Consider the following 15345-nt stretch of genomic DNA (forward strand, 5'->3'; position numbering starts at 1 on the left):
TAGTGTGGGCAAGCATGTACTGCCTCAACTTCTAGGAAGCAAAGACAACTGCCAAGAAAGCTTTCTCAATGATGCTGTAGTTCCTCTCATAAGAGATCAGTGTGTGACTCAAGTAGTAAATAGCTCTTTCTTTGTTGTTGTTGTCTTCCTGAGCCAATAAGATTCCCAGAGATGTTTCAATTACTAAAATGTACAAAAGAAAAGGCTTCCCATGGATAGGGGGCATCAGGATTGGAAAATTGACAAGATATTATTTGATCTATGTTAAGCTTTGCTCCCAATCCTAGATTCAATTGAATTTCAGGCCCTTATGTAAGGTCTTTGTGAAGGGTTGTGATCTATCTGCCAACTATGAGATAAACCTGCAAATAGATTGGAGTCTTCCTTATAGACCTCTCATCTGACTAATGTTCCAAGGTGGTGGCATATCCATTATTGCTTGAATTTTCTCTGGATGCACCTCAATTCTTTTGGTAGACACGATGTACCCTAGAAATTTCCCCGATGTGACACCAAATGTGCATTTCTTAGGATTGAGTTACAAGCTGAATTTTTCCATGCGATCTAGGATTGGTCGTAAATCTTGCAGATGAGTATTTCGTTTGGCACTTTTGACCAAGGTATCATCCACATAGTCCTCCATGGTCTTATGCATCATGTAATAGAAAATTGCAGTTACTGCTCGTTGATAGGCTGTGCTAGCATTTCTCAAGCCAAATGGCATTACATTCTAGCAACAGGTTCCCCATGCACATGTGAAAGTAGTTTTCTCCTAGTCTTTTGGCACAATTTTTATCTGATTGTAACCAAAAAACCCATCCATAAGCAAGTACATCTCATAGCCAGCTGTCATGTCCACTATCATATCAATATTGGGCAGCAAAAAATCATCCTTAGGACATGCCAAGTTGAGATCATGGAAGTCAATGCAAACCTTGACAGATTTATCATGCTTGGAGACTGGAACAATATTGGATATCTATTCAGTATAATCAATTGCGCGGATGAAACCAACTTTTATAAGCTTCTTCAGTTCTGCTTTGATGAGTAACACAACATGAGGATGCATTTTTTGAAGTTTTTGTTTAACTGGTTTGATGCCTGGTGCTATGGACAAGTGATGCATGATAAGATCAGGATCCAGTCCTGGCATGTCAGAGTATGTCCAAGGAAAATTTATCTTCTTTTCTCTAAAAAAGGTAGTGAACTATTCCTTTTCTTTAGGTGACAATGACTGTGCCAGATGTATCATAAGAGGATGTTCTTCTATACCCAGGTTAACTGGTTGTGTTGGCTCTATCAATATTGATGATCTCGCCTAAAAGTGACTTAGAAGCGCATCAAATATATCATCCTTGAGTGCCTCATAGAGGTTTTCACCCTTGGATACATCTTTCATTTTTACTTTTTTGGGTTTTGACACTGCCACAATGTGGTTTTCACCATTGGATCTTTTGCATTTTTTCTTTTTAATCATACGATTGAGATATTTGATGTTAGCTTCAGTCATGTTGATGCTCTATTCATTGGTGGAAGACATTATAGGTTCAACAACATTTAGGTAGCAGGCGAGAGCATAGTCATTCTAGAACATGGGGACTTCACTAGATGCATTGGGTTCCAGTCTTAAGCTCAAGATGTATGAGTGAAAGAGTAGTGGCTGGTTCAATTGCATTCACGGTATAGTCATTAAGTGCTTGGATCAACAATTTGAGACCTACAATGACTTTTTCCATATATGTGTTCGAATGCCTTTGAGTACTAATGTTAGCAATTGACAACTCTAGAACACTAGTTGGATTATACCCATCTAACCTAACCCTAGACATTTCACCCACTTCAATTTGGTTTTATAGACATGAAATTGGTCAATGTCTTTATCAGTAGTTGCTTCTGAAAGAGAGTCAAACTCATATTACTTAGAATCAGTGCTACATGGTGAGAGACTATAGAACTCCCCGATAGTTATAGGGACATACTCGCCTTCATCATTTGGGTTCTTACACAAATAATCAATACGTAATGACTGACTATACTCTCCCTTTTCTTAATAATCTTTGGGTTGCTCAGAATTGTCCTCAGAAGAATCACTAGTATCATCCACAGTACTAACACATGGCACAAAGTCATCTAGCTTAGCAAATAATTTAGTGAGATCATGAGGAATAGGATAAGGATAAGGATTGTCATTGTCAGATTGTTCCTCTTGAGCATCTAACTTAGCTTGTGACTCATTTCCAGATGAACTCTCAAGTTCTGGTATGAATTTATTAGGTCTGAAATGGAAAGGAGCCTTCTTAAATTTGAGGCCAGTTGTATTATTGTTGCTTCAAGATGTTTCATTGATCGTATCAATTAGGTCATTTTTATTGCACCCAATAGGGCCATTTCCCTTGTAACCAAAATTCTTCATAAGCCTAAGACCAGGTCCATATTTCTCAGGAGTGATTTCTTGAGCTTGCTCTATTAAGTCTACTGGAGTCTCTTCTCTGTAAAGCCATGCAAAATTCACTTTCATCCTCTAAGGGAACTATAGCCTTAACAAAAGTGGCATTATATTTGGTCTAAGGTGTCAGCAGGAATGACTTCTTTGCCTTTGAGGGTCTCCCATAATGACAAGGAGACTCTGGAAGAGATGTTAATGAAAAAACTAGTTCTATATGATACTCTCGTATGCCATTTTCTTTTATTTTGAATGACTGCTCAATTTGTTTCAGCTTATTGTCATGATAATCAATGGATTCTCAATTAGCAGGAACAATTGTTTCAGTAGCTTTGAGCATATTGTAGGTATAGCTAGTAGTGGCAGGAATAGTAACTTCGGAGCCATGAAACAAGAATTTGATGCATTGGTGATATGTGGATGGCACAATGTGCATCTCATGTATCCATGGCCATCCTAATAGAATGTTGTAAGCCAAGGGAATGTCGAGCACTTGACAGGTGACATCCCTTTCTACAGGACCAATGCGAATGGGTAAGACCACAAGACCTCAAGACTTTTGTTCCACTTCATCATACACTTTGATGGTGATCTTGCATTGAGGATCAATAGAGTCCTCAGAATAATTCAATTGTATAAGCAAAGCAACAGAGACAATGTTTAGGCCAATGCCGTTATCAATGAGTACCCGACGAACATGTGTCTGATGGATCATAACCTCGATGTGTAGAGGATGATTGTGTGGGTGACTCAGTGAGTTATTAGCCTCCTCAAAGAAGGTCATAAGATAAGGTGAGGTTAGGTGACCTACCATGGATTGAAATCACTCAAGATTAAGATCTTGAGGAACATTTGCCTCAGTGAGGGCTTTGTCCAGAATTTGCCTATGAGTAGGCAAGATTTTAAGTAGCTCAAAGATGGATATCTGAGCATTAGTTCATTTTAGTTGATCGAGAACACTGTAACTGGTTGCCGTTGAGTTTGTTGTGAGTTTCACACTTTTGCCAAATAGACTAGCAAGGGCTTTGTCTTTATGTTGTTCATGATCATGAGTAGAAGGCACATGGCCTTTAAGAACCAACTTGGTGTGAGAGTGAGTAACAACATTAGCATAGTGTTGCAAAGGTGTGTTATCTGTTGTGTTGGAAGTAGGGCCCCTCAAGACAAATGGTGTCTTGGGTTTATTGTTATCTTGTTTTCCCTTAATGGTAATGATGTCACAATATTCAGAAGCCACAAGTTCAACCATGTTAATCACATAGTTATCATTGGAATATGCATAGTTGACCTTGTTGTTGGGTTTTGGTTTTGAAGTCTCTCCTTTTTCATAGGTTGGGAAAGGCTCTTTGAATGCCTTGTGATCCAATTTTTTGTTATGTCCATCTACCGCAAGTTCACCAACATCAATCATGTCTTGGACTTTATGGCACAAGTTTATGCAGTTGCTAGTTTTGTGTCCCTTATTTTGGTGATACTCATAGAATGAGGTTTCATTCCAGCATGGTGGACGTGGTTGTGGATCATAGGGATGAGGGTTATCCATTGGTGAAATAAACTTGTGTTGTAGCAATGTATTGTACACAACACCAAAGGTCTACCTAGGGGTGTATACTCTCACTTAGGATGTGTGGCCCATGAGTTTCTCAGTTTACTCCCAGATGTCTTGTTGTTAAGAGGAGGCTTCTCAGCATTTTTGGCCACATTGAGACCGTCCGTGAGATTAAATGCTGCCTTAGCAGGTTTGGGAGTGACATTGTCAACAACTTCATTGTGCACAATTTCTCAGTTCTTGTTGACATATTTGGTTTTATCCTTGTTGGAGGTGGAACCTTGTTTTGTGTCCTTTTGAAGAGTGAGTTCACCTTTCTTGACCATAAATTCCTCGATGTGGATAGCCTATGTGATCATGTCTTCAAAGGTATGCAAACCTTGAAGTTGGACTCTATACTCAAAATCAAGTAAAAGATTATCAATGAAAATGTCAAGCTTTTCTATTTCTAGAATCTTGCATGAATATTTAGTTTATAGTTGTCTCCACCATTGGAGGAATGTGAGAAAAGGTTCTCCCACTTTCTACTTAAGGTTACATAGATCTCAAATGTTGATAGGGTGTTGAATGTTATGATAATACTTTTGGAAAAATAAGTTGGCAATTTCATCAAACGTCTTGATATTGGGAGGTAAGTGTGAGAACCACTCCAAAGCTTGACCACCTAGGTTTTCGAGGAATAAATGCATGAGGTATGTCTAATCGTGTATAAACTCCATAGACAAGGTGCCAAATTCTTGCAAGTGATCTTGGGGATAAGTGGTGCCAAAGTACTTGTCGTACTTAGGTAGCTCTATGCCTCATGGGAAAGGAGGCATGTTTATGCTCTTGTCAAAAGGAAATGGACAATGAGCATCTAATGTGTATGTTTATGCAGGTTTCTCTTTCTCATGCATCATCTGAGCTAGTTGGTCTTGCATAATTTTTAGTTGTTTCTGGAGTTTGCAAGTCTCAGTTTCTTCTTCATGCGTGATGATGGTTTCCACATTGAAATGAGAGGGCAACTTAGCTCCCTCTTGGTCAAGTTTGAGAAAGTACTTTTCTTTCTCTTCATTGAGTAGGATTCCCATGACCTTTTGAAAGTTTTTGTCTCTTTTACATTTTGCTATGTGTTCAGGGAGTATTTCCACCTCTTCCTATTCCTCATCGGTATCATGGCCTTTCTCTTTCTCTTTATCATTCCTAGGTGGTTCTTGATGTCTACTATGACTACCATGTCGAGGTTCACGATTCGTCATTGTAGGAACCTATTCAGTTTCAATATGTTGTATTTTGAAAGGTCCTTTGAAAAGGAAGTTAGACATTGTGTTTGGAGATACAGGACCTCTACTAGTCTTAGGATCCTCTTGATACAAAGGATTCCTAGTTTGTTGTAGGTTTATGGAAAATCTTCGCTGAACTTGAAGTGACCTGATAGGTGAGAGAGATCATGAAGATGCCTCACTAGACAAATTGGATGCAAGTTGTGTAACAAAAGGTAAGTGACCTCTGTCACGATTATGACCCCTAGCATGACCTCACCCAAGTCTAAGAGGATAAAACATGTTGCCTCTCCTTGTTGTGATAGTCATAGATAAGGACAAAAAGCAAGAACTTGGACAAGGACCACACTAAAACTTAGTCTCAACAGGACAAAACAAGAATGTTGTATACTAAGGCACAAATAGTTTGATTTGAAGGCTAGAACAACCAAATGTTATGACCATCATAACACAGAGTATGAAAAGCACTAAAGAACGAGAATCTAGAGAACTAAAGGATCATACTAGTCAAAATGCAGATCACAAACCTTTAGTTTAAGCTAAATGCCACTATTCATGATTGTGTATAGATAGAGAAGGGACAACTCAATGTAGGAATCAGATTGAATGCAGATCGCAGATTGGTTGAATAAGCTGATTTGATAGTTTTAGAACAAGACCTTTTGCGAAGATTCTCTGAGTCATGCAAGAAAGTTTATCGGGTCATGGAAAGACTGAGAATAGCAATTTAAATTCATGTGAAGACTTTCTTTGGCTCGTGTGAAGAAGTGACAAGACCAACAAAGACAGTTGGTAAGATCTCATGTGGGCATACACAAGTTCTTGCATGAAGACTTGAACCAGCTCGCTCGAAAAGGTGAATTCTTGCATGAAGAAAGCAAGACTATGCACGGAATTATTACCATATTGACAACAGTGTTGGATTTCAAAAAGATTTCTTAACTATTTGGATAGATTAGACGAACTAGTTGGACTAATTTTTTGGATAGACAACAAGGTTAACTCTGAAAATTGTTTGGATAGTGTTTAGGTTTCAACCAAGGCATAGAGTTTTTAAACAAGACATTGGGAAGCAATCAATAGTCGAATACAATCCAACTAAGGAAAAAACAACTCAGAGGGATAGGGGAGTCTTGACTCTTTAGTTTGTTTTATCAGGTTTGGACATGTTGAAGACTCGATAACAAACACGCTTTATCCTTGGAAACATAAAATGGTAGAGAAGGCAAAACCTTTGTCCCACATCTTATGCGCATGCATGTACCTCACACAGTCATGTCACCCCCTAGAAGGTGCTCGTGTTTTTGGTATGTTCAAAGGACTCAATAGTATATGCTAAATGAGCACCCTTGTGGTAGGGACACACACTTATACCACCTTAAAACATCCAGTAGCATGCCTATGGTGAGTTCTATAGGAGAGATTCTTCTCCCTCCTTGCACAAATATTATACCTCCTTTTGGAGGTGAACTGGGTAGCTTCTAACTAAGAGGTTTTTACTTGGCTTCTATTCCTATTAATTCCCAGTGGCTCCACAAGAATAGTTGAGACTAGTAGCCCACACTAGCATCTGAGAGTGCACACACTTGCTTAGCAAGAATGGGGCTAGTGCCGAGCAATAAAATAGATAGAACTTCCTCTTGATATGCAATATCAAGAATTAAGGGAAATAAATTAATCTGGCTTTGGAGTCTTTCACTCTACAAAAAATCCTGATTATAGTGAGTTGGAATCTCTGACAAAAGGAGTGTGCTCACTTGGGTCATTCCCAGAGGTTGGATGCCCTCTAAAGGATTGACTCAGACTGGTGATTCGAAGGCAAGGGTCAAAGTTTCTGATTTCCCTTAAGGGGAAAGAGCATACTCCTCTACCTTACTTTCTCATTCAAACACACAAAACAAGTTAATTTACTGACTTATCTTAATCAATCCAGACTTGTCCTTTCTTAAGATTCTGATTCCCTAAAAGGAAACCATCATCTCTTCATAGAAAAAAGGATTCGTACTAGAGAATGACTAAGCTGCTTGCCTTCTTGAGAATGCCATCTTTTAGAAGCATCTAGGTTTTTGATTCACCCTTGATCATGACCTCCAAGTGGTGAAGAGCATAATCCCCTATTCTTATGTCTTGCACCCTAGGAAGTTCACAAGCCCTAATTAATCTATGTTTTGAAAACAAGAAAGAAGATATGTTGTTTTGTGGGTTTTTTAAAAATAGTATTCGTTAAACGTATCTTCAGCAATCATCTTGCAAATAAGGGTCAATTTTTTTCTGAGTGGGTTTTATATGGAATCTTCGTCAAAACATCCTATAGACAATAGTTAAGCTATAGAAAACCAAAGAAATAGAATAATAAAGATCCAAAGAAAAACACGTTAGAAAAATTGAACAAACAAAATGCTGAAAAGTGATAAAATTGAACTTGGTGTTGCAGAATTTTGCACGAAATCTTGCATAGGGTTGTGTGAAATCTTTCATCGAGTCACATGAGAAAATGATATGCCATATGAAGACTTGCACAATAGGGCACTCTTTTTCATGATATGGTTTAAAACTTCATGCGAGAACCTTCAAATCCTCATGCAAAAATGGAATGTCTTGCGCAAAGATTCGGGTGACTGCATGTAATAGTACAGACAAAATGCTAAAAAAAGAAAAAAAAGAAAATGAGGCCAGAGAAATTGATTTCCTTGGCCCCATGGTGGGCGCCATAAATGTATATGTGTAAATGTGGCCTTCGTTTAACACACACACTTCAACATGGTCTTTATATGCGAATTCATCCTAGAATGAACATGAGATTGTTCACCCAAAAGGAGTTCTGCAAGATGACCTATTGCCTTCTATCTAGGTGGATTTTTCCTATTTATGCTCTCAGATTTGAGGTATAGGCAATCAGACCATCTAGAACCAAGGGTTTAAAATGATTAATCTATATGCACATGCAAGTAATCTAAATGATTATGCAATTAATCTAAGAACATATAAATAGAATTAACTAAATGAATGCATATAATTTCTAAATGATATTAATCTAAGAAAATGAGAGCTTTATGAAAATATTAAACTTAAATGAGTATGCAATTTAGTAGAGATTCAATAGCATAAAAATCCAACCTCTGTAATGAGGAATTATGAGTCCCTTAAATAGAATTCTTGAAATCCATCAACAGTTAGGATCACTCTTGATGAACAGTTAGGATTAGATAGAAGATTCAGTTGAAATGGAAACTTCCTTGTGCAGATGAAGTGAACTATTTCTAATCTAAGTGTGATAAATATTTTAACTGAACTTGTCATAAGTGTGAGAGCAAGTCAACTGGATTGATTCTAATTTCGAGAAGTAGTTCACTCAAAGTTTCCATTTAGAACTGAAGAGATGATTTTGAAGATGTTATTTAATTTAATAAAGTGAGATATGATCTCATAAATGCATTTTCTATTTAATTGAATAATCATATTCAATTAATTAAAATAAGCATAATTATTAAATTAAATAAATTTAATCCCTTAGTACAGTAGCCTTAGGTGATAATTTAATTTAATTAAAGTATAAAAACTTTAAATTAAATTAAATCTTAATAGGTTTAATGTGACTAATATGAGTTGATACTTTAGGAATTAAATAGAGAGTATGATTAATGCAGATTGAGGTTTTTTGCATTTGACAAATAAGTCATTTGGTGACAATCAAAATGAGAATTGCCTAATGAGATAGGACTTTAGGATTGATTAAAACAGACCAGAATAGGTGATCATGGCAATGAGCCAATTTTGGGGTATTATCGTAATGTACTGTACTATCATCAAGTTCATATCAATACTGATCATACAATGTGAGCATTCAAACATTATATCATTACAATACAATGCCACACTCTTACAAATAAAAATCTATCTTCCTTTATACCTAATTGCTTAGCTAGTCAGCCTTCAATTCCTTGCATGCTTTACAAAACTTGAAATTAGTTTTTGCTAAGTGAGGGATAACATCTAGAATGTTGTCCCAACCTTGTTAAGTCATTGTTTTGATAAACCAAAAAAATCTCTTAATCAAAATATCTTTACTTTGTTATCTGCTTTGTTTAGCTTGTTATAACCTGTACCTAGAAAGCTGTTCATAACTCTATCCATGCATCAAAAATTCTTTAGATCTTTTAACCACATGCTCATTACATCATGTAATTACTTCCCTCAATTTCTTTCAATAAATTGTGCTAAAGCAAAATGTATAAGTGTTCACTATTTTCTTGAATAATACTTAGACAATTTTCTAAGTCCAAGTATCCAAAACTTAATATTATGTTTTTCCTTCTTCATAATAGGTATATGTTTCAATAAATGACAACCCTATATCATCCTTACATATCCTCCTAGCTAAATTTCCAACAATCTTCCCCTTTGGCATTGATGGCAACATGTGGGAAAATTGGCTAAGTTAGGAAACTTCAAAAGTGCGGCCTTATGAAAATTTCAAAAAATGTGGATCATCTTCATCTTATATTCATACTTTACTCCCCCTTTTAATATACTGATCCTACTTATAAATCTTTACAATAAAGTACACATAACAATTTACAATGTTCCTTAGTACTCTCGCCCTTTGACATCAATGGAAAAGGTGAGACAAAATTTTATATACATGTCATTTTTTTTTTACCGCTTCTTCTTCATCAAGCTTGCTAACTGTTAATGAGTGCCATTCACTCTCCAAAGTTCTTCTTCAAGATTTTAAACTCTTTCTCCCATGTATCCTTTATTGCTTCACATATACTAATCAATGCACATAATCCATATGATGCTACTTCCACTATATTAATATCAAAATAAAAAAAATTGGCAAAAGATTCTTTTACATCTATACATCCCTTAAGCTACCTCTGCACATGATCAATTTCAATGTTGGATGTCCCCTTAACAATGAAAAATTCTTTATGGTTCTATCCTTCTACAACTCAAGTAGCCTTAGGTCATCATGAGCACTGCTTATCCTTGTCTCCAAGTCTATGATATGAGCATCTAAATTTTTCAATTCATTCAAAATGCTCATCAACTATGTCTTCTTGTCCTTAATTTCTTTTTCAATGCCTTTTGTGTACTCAACATATAGAGCACATTTACCATACAATTCTTTACCTTTTGGTAGGCATCTTCTAGGTTCATTGATAGAAGTGTCAAGAATTGCTAAGTCTTCAACAATGTTATTGCAATCAATGTTAAATAACTTTGTATAATGAGTAGCTTGAGATTTTGTTGTGGAAACTTCAACTAGTGTAGAAAACCTTTTATCAAATTCTGTCATTCCTTTCTTTGCTCTCTTCTCTATGTTAGGTTCATTGATCTAGATATGAGTGACATCTTGCAATTTCCTTGTTGTCTTCTCAAGTGTGCCCAAGGCACTCTTACTCATTTTGCCTAATTCTTCTGCAATCTTTCCAAGTGAAAACCCTATCAAGTGCACATACTTTTGAATATACATGTTACCATCAATTATTTTGGTAACATCTTGTGGAAAATATGTGATTAGTGCTTCAAGTAGGGATCTTGAAGTATTAGCTTGTGTTGTCTCTACTGCCTTAGCAAGTGTATGCACAACTGTTATCTTCCTCTCTTCATATGTAGGTTTTTGTTTTTCTGGTGGTTGTGATGGCTAGATGTCCATTTCATTGTTCCATTCTTGCACTTTTTCTATCTTTTCTTCTTCTCTTTTCATCTTCTTCAAATAAATAGTGTTGGATGTAAATTTATCAATTATGTATGACTAGTTTGGTGAGTGGAAAAAATCCTCACTCACAACACTAAGTCTTAGGGATAATTCTATAGGTGTTACTTATCCACACACAACTGTAGAATCTTGTTTACTCATTTTATCCTCTTCTTCTTTTGAACTAGAGTAATCTTCAATGTGGACTATTTCCAAATTTCCAACTTCATGGTCCTTTTTTCCTATAAAGGGGTCATTCTTTGTACTAGAAAAAGGATCTTCACTATTGTCTACAGTGATTGTTTCTCCCCCTATCATCATGGTGTCATCTTGCACATTAGGTACATTCTCAATATCCATTGTTGTATTGTCTTGCTCATCTTTTTATAGTACTATTGCTGGAGTATATGTAGACTCTATCATTACTTTCACTACTACCAACTTAGTCTCCTTGATCACAAGTTCATACTCTTCTATTATAATCAATATTGACCTTTTCTTGTTTCTTAGTAATGGTTCAATCTTCTACAAGATTGCTTCAATTTTTTCATCACTCTTAATGTCACAAAGCTTTCTAATGGCTTGCTTCCTTATCTTCTTATCCTCTTCCTTAGTTCTAGCCTTTTTCTTATCCAATCTATTATATAACTCCTTAGGTATATTTCTATGTACATGTACAAAAAGTTGTTAAAATCAATCATGCATCTTATTAATGCATTCTCCAACTACCTCTTGCATGAAGGGTTATATAAATCATAGTAATTATTTAGCTGTGTTATATTTCCATCTTTAATTATCGTTTGATTTATTATGCCAATTTATGGTTTCCATCTCCTCTTTTCCCTCTCACTGCTCTCTCCTTATTGTGGCTGGTGTTTTGTTTGTGGTTGAGATTGAGGTGAGGTAATCTACCCTTTCATCTTCCTTGGTGTGCTTTCTTTTTCTTCTATTGTAGCCTTCTTTCCAACATAGGTCATTAACACCTTTGGCTTATTTTTAGGTCATTGATCACTATCAAATCTTCCTCTTCCTCAACTAGTTTAGCTTCTACAACAAATGGTATAACACTGATAGGTGTTGCATTGGTAGGTGTTGCTCATGGTGGATAACTAAGTGCAATAGATAAACTTTAGCATGTTGCTTTCATCTCTACTATTATCATTTTTTCCCCCACATAGTCTTCTTTTGTCGCCCCTATTTCCTTAAGCATTTTCTTCACAACATTCTCTAATGTTTTTCTTGGATACCTTAGATATTGACAATTTTTGTGCCTCAACCAATATTTTTTTTGTTGTTCCCCATTTCTCACTCTCATCAACAACATCTTCCTTCAACACTTCTTTCAAATAATCAATTATTTATGCCTTAGTTACTTCATAACCCAAGGGGTTAACAAACATGACTCTAGTAAAAACTGCCTCCATACATGTCTTGTTAGTTTCATCCATAAAATATATTTTCTTCTTCTATCTCTCAACAACCGACTTTGGTCTCCTTACTATGCTCTTCATCTCATGGAATGATCTTATAAAATTGTTTATAGTCATAATCATATAGTCCTCACATGTTTTCCTATAGAAGTAGCTCACCAATTTCATTGTACACTTATTTGATTTCCATTCTGACTATGGCATATTTGGGAATCTTTTCATGACATGAAAGAATAGATATGTTATTAGAGACCCAAATATAAAGGTGCATACTTATTTTCCTTGATTCTTTCCAGGTTATAAAGAAGTTGTGGCTTCAAAATCTCCCAAAGATTAACTTCAATTCTATTGATACACATCTTATATGTAACATTAATGAATTCTAAAGAGACTTCATCTTCTGTAGAGATCAGAATCATCTGAGATTTTTCAGATAAATCTCACATCATCTTGTTGAATTAGACTCAACATCATACCTCTACCATTCCACTTGGTCTTAGTATTAGTTTCAACTACTCTTCACAATTTTCTCATTTATATGTATTCTACTCCTATTTCTTAGTCCAATCACCTCATAAATTAGGTCACTTATTATCTCAACTACTTGTTCTCCTATCCAAAATTTTTTCTCATGAATTATTATTTGAATGATTCTTGCCCACTCTTCATTGTCAAATTCATGGTGAAATGGAAATTGTCCAATCCTCAATTGACCTATATAGTTGAACTCATCCTTAAAGATCATGTATTGCTTTTAAATCTTCTCAAATTCCTTTAAAATTTTAGTATCTCATAGGGTTTCAAATTTACAATGGATGTATGATTGCACATCTTCCACAATTACAACTCCATCTTGAATTTGCGAGAATGCTCTAGCAGGGTAATCTCCCAATTGTGTAATTGAACTTGTTTTGAACTTATCTCTAGGGTTTTCCATAATATCATGAAGAAAAGAGGAATCCATCTTAAAAATTTCAAATGACTTCACAGTTAACTCTCAACTATGATGATAAATACCTTGAAGTTGTGAGATTAGAGATTTTTCGTAAACCTAGCTAAAATTGCTTCTCAAACACTTTAAATATCCATCAAATCAGTCTTCAATATCCTCCAAAGATATTTTTTGGCACCAAAAGCTTGAATTATGGCTGATTACTTGATTTGAGTCCTTTGATTCACCACAAATTGGATTTGCATTAATTGTGCTAGTATGCACACTTAAAAAGTTGCCACTATAACTAGTAAACATAATTTATTTCTCAAACTCAAATATGAAATTGGATATTAATGCACTCTTAAATATAGCTTTCAAACATCATGTACATGCTTCTCCTAAGTGAACAAATATTCATATCACCATTTCAAGGTCTAATTATTTTTTGGTGTGATCTCTTGTTTTTCTCTAACGAATTGATTGCTTAAGTTAATAAGGGTTTGTTAGCTACTACAACTAATGTTAACTTCTTCTCAGATGTTTCATTTTTTGTCTCAACCCATATTTGTGTGCTTGTAGGTGTCTTTTCCTTAAAAAATATTTCATTGAAGTTTTCTGCATTTTCTTTCACATTTTCTTTGTCTTTCATTGCTAATTTCATTCCTTTTTACATTGTTGTATGAATTCCTCCTATAGTTCATATTTTTTGATATCATACTTGGAATTCTCATATTTTTTATTCAAAAAAATCTTATTTTATGTCCCAAATTTTTGCAAATCTGACATGCTATCACATTGTTTCCATATCTAGGTCCAAATTGATTATTCATTGATTTTCAATCCCTAGCAATATGTCCAAAATTGTTGCACTTATAACACATAACTCTATTTTCTATGAAATTTGTTTCTCCTAATAATCTACTATTTGTAGGGTTAGTACTTGCATACATTCCATTATTATTATTATATCTAGGTTTTCTACGTTCATTAACTCTTTGCCCATAATCAAAATAACTATAACAATAACCAAAAAAGGTTTTAGAATACCTACCTGTATAGTCCTTCTTCATGTGTCCAAGCTGACTACATGCAAGGAATCTTCCATTAAATTGTGTCTTCATTTATTTAGGTTGCTTAGGTTGATTAGTTACTTCATTGTCCAAGTCTTCTTGCTGTTCACATTATTGGTTCACTAGATCTAGTTCCTCAGTAACTTCAGATCCTATAGACAATTCTCCTTCAACATATCCAATTCTTTTCTTGTCATAAACATGTCACTGTTTCATAATATTCTCATAAAGCTATTGAGTGCTAGAATATAAATTCTCAAGATGTTTCTTGGTTTGTGTAAGCTCCCCTTTAACAGTAGTGTTAGACTTCTCAAGTTTTGTATATTGTAGCTTGATAGTCTCTAGTTTAGATGTCACCTTGGTAAGTTTGGATTTTAGATCTGCATTCCTAGATCTCAAATTTGATTGACTTTTCTTTGTTTATCCTATGGCAAGACATATTGTCAATTGGCACCAAAACACTTAAGTCATTATGGAATTCAGTATAGACTAAGCTACCAGACAAAAAAGTGTTAATCGAGCTCATGTATAAACAAAGCTAACACTATCAACTGAGCTCTAGTGTAAAGTGAGTAATTTTAGCATTCCAATTTTTGAGTGAGAATCGAGTAGGAAGATAAGTGTAAATCGAGCCACTTAAGTTTTCTATGTGATCAATGTGAATTGAGTATCTAGAGTCAACCGAGTACTAGAGTTAGCCAAGTTGACAGTGTTGTCCAAGTATCTCCATATACCCAAGTAAGCTATTGGACCCAAGTATCAACATTGAGCCAACTTGGTAATTGTTTTTGAAATTACTGAATTTCTATTATAGTCGACCTAATGAAGAGTTATTATTTGGATCAATATATAAGGAAGACATCTTGTTTCATCCATATATATCATAGAGTTACATTATTACAAGTGAATATGGATAAGGGAAGCAAATATTGATTAGGAGGCTATTAAGTGGT

The sequence above is a fragment of the Cupressus sempervirens genome, chromosome 9 (genome assembly GCF_028749045.1).
Source record: "Cupressus sempervirens isolate cs-2001-9-10 chromosome 9, ASM2874904v1, whole genome shotgun sequence".
Classification (NCBI taxonomy): Eukaryota; Viridiplantae; Streptophyta; class Pinopsida; order Cupressales; family Cupressaceae; genus Cupressus; species Cupressus sempervirens.